We start from the raw sequence: 7,680 nt of genomic DNA on the forward strand, positions 1-7,680 counted from the left end.
TATACATATATATTCGTACATGTACATCATACACATAAGAATACACACAGTTATGCCTGTCATGTATGAATGAAGTGCAAGAACACTTCTGTGATTACTGTATGTCACACTAAAAGAGCAAATCAGTTGTACATATACTGACCTTACACTTACACCTCACTTTACCATTAAATGACACTGTGTTATTTACCTTACAAACAACACAGAAATTAATGTTACTGTTCTGAACATTCCCCAAATAGCATGAAAACTCTCTTCATCCATTCTCAATCTAAACATTGGCATCTTTGCCTCTATCTTGGGATTTACATATTTGGCTCATATCACGACAAACTTCAGCATTTTCTTGGCCTATATTCAGCTGTTTATCTGATTACTTTTTCCACACTGCACTCTGCATGGCCAAACAGATGCCACAAAGCCACAGCTCAAAAGGAGCCAGAACACAAATGGTACAGCTTGACTCTGTGAAGATACTATCTGCCATAATATAGCATCAGAGCTTATATTATAAATAAATAATAAGACTGGTCGACTTACAGTGTCAAATTAAATCTCTGCACGTTAATGAAAAGTAAAGAGGATGTAAATATGTCTATAATGTACTTCCACTCCCATAAAGCATGTTTTTACATCGACAGACTCTCTATCTCACCTGTCAGGATTTTAATTAAAGCTTTGATCTTGAAATGATTATCAGGGTTAATTATGTATCTTTTCCTGAAGTTGATGCTGACCACCTATAAGGAGTTAAAAATAACGATGCTTCAACTCCCATGTAATCCTGTATCCAGTTGCTCTCTTGGTGGAGAAGTACACTGTCCTTCATTGAAAATAGGGTCACCTATGAGTCAGGAAAGGTGTTAACACACATCTATCAACAAATAATTTAAACACTGACAGTGGTAACGGTCTCTTGTGCAAAAAATCAAGACAGAGGATCCACAGCTCTGCCCTGTTTACTGTTAGTGGTATCTTTTTTGGGAGTGCTAAAGGCATGTGGTAATACTACCATCTGTCATTTCTTCCACAAAAGAAGCAAAGTCAAAACCAGGTAGAACAAGGCATGCTGCAGCCAAAAAAGCAGATTTATTTCTACAGACAGGCCTTGGGACATCACTGCTTTTCTCCCCAGCTGTCTCAAAGCACCACTTATCTATTATCAAGGCAAAAAACTTGGCTGTAGACTAAAATGTCCTGATATACTGATCCCAAACAGCAAACTGTAAGCCAAAACACACCTGTGCTATTCTGGTTACTATTGTATGTGACTTATGACAGAGGACAATATTGCTCCATCCTCAAGAAGAAACAAGCTTTAATGAATGCACAGGGAAAAGCAGTACAGTAGCATAAGGGGGAAAATAAACATATGATGACCTATCAGGCATGTAAAAATGGGGGTTTTGAACACAGGAATGGTGCCACTTTGTAAAGTACAAAATGATTCTCACAAATATCAGCAAGAGATGGAGTACATAGTTCCACAGTTTACTTCCTAGCACTCTATTAATTTGAAAGGAAATGACCTGTTAATTTATTTGCTTTCCTCCCCTCCCCCCACTCAGTACCAGTTCTTCCAAATTCATCTAGCATCTGAAAATTGATGCCAGGTCTCACTCATGCTCATCATCTGAGATGCTACATGTCAGATTTGGATTTCCCCTCTATGCCAAAAAAAGGCAGATGCCTAAACCAGAATACAGGCAGTAATGTAGTATTTAAATTGTATTTACCATTGCTGCACTGTTTGAAAAATCACCCTGCCACTAGAAGTACAGCACCTTGCACATCTGCTTTCTATCTCAGTCTTTTAATAAATTGCTATCAAGATATGAAATAAAATACACAAACCCTCAGATTGCCAGTTGGTACTATCAGAGAGCCAGTCATGAACATTTTATAGATCCAAAGCACTGTGTCCCCTTGAGAGTTTCTCTGTACAATATATGTCAACGTACATCAAGGGAGAAGAAATGCATACACATTCCTGAACATCGCTTCAAATTACAGAAGCATCTTACAGCATTTAATTTCTGAAAAAAACACCACCTGGGTCTGAAATGGCTGGTTTTCCTGTATCACCATTCAAACACCTACAAATCCAAGCTGTGTTGAGCAAGCAGTCTCTTTGCCACCTTTGGCATGAGACCCAAATTCCTACTGCATCCCATTCTGGTTCAGACAGTAAAAACCCACTGGCTTGCGGCCTTGGGAGTTGCTCATTCCCAGACAGAGCTTGGAAGCAGCTCAGTACTGGCTGAGCGCTAAGGAGGAGCACCTGAAGCTCTTTGGGTTACTATCATAAAAGATTCTGGGTGGGGAATGCAAAACAGTGGTGAGAAGAAAGTATGTGTTGGTAGGCCAATAGGAACATTACCTTGTATGGTTTGTGTTTTGTTTTCCATTAGCTGTAGGGGAGGAATGTAAACAGAGGCTTCTCAAACTGATTTCAATTTGGATAAAACCAGAAGACCTCTCAGTAAGGCCCTGTGTGAGAAGAATGATTTGAGTTTCAAATCAGAGCCTTTTTCATTGTTTTTCCCCTAAATCTACTACGAGCTCATTTGGGAGTAATTTATTCTTAGGTATAGAGAATTATTTTATTTTTAAACCTAGTTAAAAGAGATAGTTTTGTATATCAAACAGTATTAGAATTTTGACTCCTTTTTTTTTTTTGTTAAGATGGAGAGTTATACCTGAAATAGCAAAAAGACAAAAATGTCTGTACAACTTCTGCTTTTTGTGGATGGATGTGCCATTTGGACTAATAAGTTGATCTGAAGTCTTGGCTGACTCTAGTATACTCATCATAAAATAGTTCTGTCTGTAGCTCAGTGTGTGTGTTAAACCAACTGATATGCTATGAATGAGTCCCTTATGGCTGTGCATAAGAGTATGCTACCTCAATTATTGTGTGTGTGGACTTCTCTCCTTGGCATAACCTCTGTGTTTTTAAAGGGCTACTTTTTATAAGCAAAGAAAAATTTTGTGCAGAAGAGGTAAAAGCAGGTTCATGTTGAACCTCTTCCATTTCAACCCAAGTGTTTTCCTTTGTCTGGTCCTATGTTGTTGGTACCACAAAGCATACTTTTCTGTTTGCATCCTGGCTCCTCCTCTGCTTCTCTCCCTCTCTTTGTGATCAGGCTGCTGCCTACAAAAACACACAGAAAAAGAACAGAGGCCTTTTTTCATCCCACTGTTCAAAAAAACCTGTAAAATTTGCTTCGTAAAACAATCTCTATTTTGACAAATACGCCTAAGACTGTTGATGCATTTTAGATTTCTTGCCACATCTCAGTTTTATCCCATAATTATAGGTGAGCAATTGCACACATCAAGCTGTATGTCTACAAGTCAATGTAATAATAACATGGACTGCAGTTAGGTCTCTGATAATTTAATATGAATTCTTTAAAACACGTCATGTGTTCATGTATGTGCTTAGTATCTCCTGGATATCAGTTCACTTTCTAATTATCTGGAAGTTCTGTGAAGAGCTTCTATCCCTTGCTGATTAATTTTGACTGTCATGAATTTTGTGATCACAAAGAGCAAGTTCATTATTTAATGATATACTGAAGCAGTCAAGACTTGACAGTCTGTGTAAGCATGATTGACTTAAAATAACCAAGGCAACCCAGTTTCTAAGTACATTCTCCTATTCCTTTTATGCTCCCTTTTCATGTCACTACTGCTCATAATCTTTTGTCTTGGTTTTATTTTCTTCTCTCTCTCCAATGAAGTGTACGAGTTTTAGTATCTCTCCAATCAACAAAAATGCAGTGTTCTTAGCCACCTCATTTACTATAAATTAGTGTGGGGCTCTTCATGTAATCAAGCATCCTAAAGGCCTTACAAGCTATTTAATTACCTGTCACAAGTCCAATTACTGTATGTAAGCAGACTGCCTTGCTGAACTGAGAAAATACTGCATGCAGGCATTGATTTTATTAAAGTGCTTCAGTTCAGTTCATAATAACTGAACAGTAAAATCCTTTATGCTTTGGTTCCAAACAAATTGAATTGGAACTCTCTGAAAGGGTAAGTTCCACACAGTACAAATCCTTATGAAATGTTTCAATACTTCTGGGATGTGAAAGGAAAAAAGCAAAGGAGGAAGTTAAAACTCAGCGAAAAGTACTGCAAGCTCTTAAAACAGAAACTGTGAAATTACTTCTGAAGAAAAGATGAGACTAGACTTATTCAGTACCAAGGTTAGTAACAGTTTTATTTGCTGTGCTGGTGGCTTTCACGAGGCTTCCACACCCTACTTCTCATGCACATCCATATTATGCTGAAGCCCGAATGGTTGGGCTTGATTTCAGCCAAGTTAGCAAGCGTTCCTGTTCTTACCAGAACATCCTGCTGCAATCTGTGTCTGACGATCTCAGGCTCATTGTGGCTGCTCTACTCAGCCTGCAGCCAGTGGCTCTTCCTCTAGCACAGCAGCAGCCAGGAGGGCTTAAGCAAACTTTCTGCCATATGAGTACTCCCTCTGCTCTGTAGTTGGATTGGGATCTTTATTGGTCACGAAAACTCAAGATCTTCATGCATCTCCCATTCTAAAATTCATCCCACTGACTCTGCCATACTGCTAGCATTGCAATGGGTTGTGCCTTTGCTTCTGATTCAGGATGAAATGGGCCACCTGCTACTAAAAAAGACCTATTTCCTGATATAACCTGGTTACTACTTAAGAGGTCCTAAGCTTTAATGATAATCCATGCAATTTGCTCACATAGAAGATCTCAGACATTTAATTATTTATCCCTCCTCTGTTTCAGTGTGAGGTCTTGAGAAACCCAGGGAAATCAAACTGGACCTACCCCAGAAGCATGTAAAAGTTAGCCTTTTTGAGGATGGCTGTTGCTTTACAGGACCCAGAGCTGTTAAGTGAATCAGTCTGCTGTTTCTAAACAATGACGGATTACACACAGAAATGTAAATGATTCTTTGCATTCCTTCCAAAAAGCAATTAATTAAATATTAAACTAATACAAAACATAGCTTAATGCTTAGGATCTGAGCATGTCTTCCTGTAAAAATGTGCCACTATTTAATTATATAATTGAGCATTTATGTTTTTTTGTTTTGTTTTTTTTTATATAGGCTACAAAAGCATTAAGGCCTTAATTCCCAGCATACTATTACTGGTATTTTGAATTCTACAGACAATCTCTTTGGCTTGCTGTTCTCTGAAAAACTGTGGGTCAGACAAAGCATGGGTCAGACAAAGCAATTTCCATTAGCATATACTCAGGAAAGTAGTCTCAATGGGACCTTTTAAATAACAAAAAGTCCCTGAAATTGACAGTCAGAATACCTTAAGGACACAGCTGGAATTAAGACAGCAGTAGGCAGTATGTGTATAGACTATAGTGGTGTCTATGCCATAAAGCCTTGCAAAATGGTGACAGAGGTCACAAAGACTTAAGAAGCCCCAAACTCCCTACTCTTGATGAAGCAACTGAATCAGCATCATCATTGCTATAGATGCAGCTGTGCTCATGCAAGCTTTTGTCACTTCAGTGTACAATGCTTAGTAAAGGTGTTGCTATTCTGGTATAGTTCTTAGCAGTGACATCTGAAGACAAGCCGAGTCTAATTTAGAGTTCGAAATATTTCGTATTATGTAAGCAACTGGAGTGGACTCTGCACCACATGAAAATTAACAGGTTCCCAATTGTCCCCCTACTGCAAAAGACACACCTAAATTTTTAGAAAAAGGAATTTAAATTATTTATATATATCAGGAGTGCTTCATCAAGGAAAATCTTTTAACCAGTTCATAACAAAGCAGCTGTCTGAGTAACTGTGAAAACGTATGCCTTATTTATTGTAAGTGTTTCTTTGGTTTTGTCCCAATAAGCACGATAAGCAAAGAATGTTCTCTTTCATGTAGTCAGGTGTTTCAGTAGGCAGCAACTGCAGCTACTGAGTTTGCTGCTGTTGCACGTGATGTTAGAACTTGTTAAGAACCACTAAGAATATTCTTTAACATATTTGGCAGTTCATCATTTCTCTCCCTAGAGTTCAAACCAATTGAAACTTTATTGATACTGACAGGCCACAGATTAAAGCATAAATTATCTGACTTTGTCCAGGTGATGTTGAAAGTCAACATCCAGGCTGAGAGATGAATGCAATTTGTCTGGTTTCCAGCCCTCCTCACTCACTCTGTTTTTCCAGCACCTGCTAATTCAGATTACCATGAATTTTAGACCTGGGTAAATTTCAATTCCGTCTATTTTTTTTTTTCTTTAACTTGCCCAATGTATTTTGCATGGTTAATAAAAATTATACAGTGGGATCAGAAATTCTCATGATGAGAGGGGATTTAATACATGTAATCTCAGTACCCTTTCTCCTTATGGTTTACCAAGAAGCACTTTTCTCCACTAAAGTGAGAGCCACAGCTGACAAAGAATAATGAAGACATGTCAGAGGTAGGTTCTACTGTAATAGTAAATAATGCACATCCTCCTCATTTTTATTTAATTGAGAAAACATATTTTATTCATTAAGTTTGGAGTTGTGCCTGTCCACCTTCCACATGTGAGCAGCATTCAAGGGGGAAGACACAAAGGAATCATGGGAGTATTCAGAAGACTTGCATTTTTGTTAAACCCAAAACCAAAAAGACCATTTTGTTGTATGTGACTGGCTTTGTTACAGAAGGTAGATTGCTTTTGTTCTTGTGCAAATTTGCTCAAAATAGAGCCGGTGTTATGAAATCCTGGTGCTGAAAATACATAAAACCAGAACAAAAAGTTCATTATCATTTTTATAAGAAGTAATTAAAAGGAAATGCTAGGATCAAATTTGCATAAAAATTAGAGTATCTGGCTCACAGTAATGTCTTAAAAGGCCAGAGTTGAAAGTACTGTACTGAGTTCCAACTCATTCCATCTACCACTTTACTACTCTAAATAATTTTTAAAGTCACTTTTCTGAATATGTACGATGAGTTTTCTGATTACAATTTCACAAAGCAATGAAACACAGTAGTCCATAAACCACTGCCACTTTTGCCTGGCTTAGAAACAAATTGATAAAATCTGCAGGTTTATCCCACTCAGACCCCCTGCTAAACAGATCACTTCTAACTATTTCCTAACGGACTGGTCTCTGTGTAGGGCCTTTTTTCTGACATTTTCTATCACTCAGAAACAAACACATTTAGGTAAGGTATATAAAGAAAGCTCTCTTCCCCAGTTGTTAAGACTGCCCCTACACATTATGAAATCTGAAGTCTACTTGATAAAAATCCTCATTGTCGATGCTGTAATGCTAAGATAAAAATCTACAGCAATCCCCAAAGCAAAGGACAGACTGCACATTTTCAGGTGAGGTCATGACAAGTTCTCCTCGGCTTTGTGCTGGCTGCGTCTCTGGGGGAGTGTTCCTGATGTCAAGTTACTGCAAAATGCAGGACCTCGGCTTCACGGTTCTTCATTTCTGCTTTCCTCTTGCCCCTTCTGAAAGCTACCTTGTATTTGAAGTATCCTTTATGTATTTTTATGTAAAGGTATGTATTATGCCTTAAGGTCGCACACCCTAAGATGCTATTTAACCCTTTCCTCTGAGCTAAACCTGCAGGCTCTTCTGCCACCTCCACCACACGTACACCTCCGGCTCCAAGGGCGGGGGGATCCAAGGACTCGGCTCCCCACTACC

At 38.4% G+C, this 7,680-nt stretch overlaps 1 protein-coding gene across 2 annotated transcripts in view; it reads right to left on the bottom strand.

The window, feature by feature from the left end:
- The window catches only part of CAP2 (CAP, adenylate cyclase-associated protein, 2 (yeast)), a 68,433-nt gene that overhangs the window by 59,959 nt on the left and 794 nt on the right, over positions 1-7,680 (bottom strand). The window lies entirely within an intron of this gene.

The sequence above is a fragment of the Corvus brachyrhynchos genome, unplaced genomic scaffold, assembly GCF_000691975.1.
Source record: "Corvus brachyrhynchos isolate BGI_N302 unplaced genomic scaffold, ASM69197v1 scaffold43, whole genome shotgun sequence".
In the NCBI taxonomy this organism is placed as follows: Eukaryota; Metazoa; Chordata; class Aves; order Passeriformes; family Corvidae; genus Corvus; species Corvus brachyrhynchos.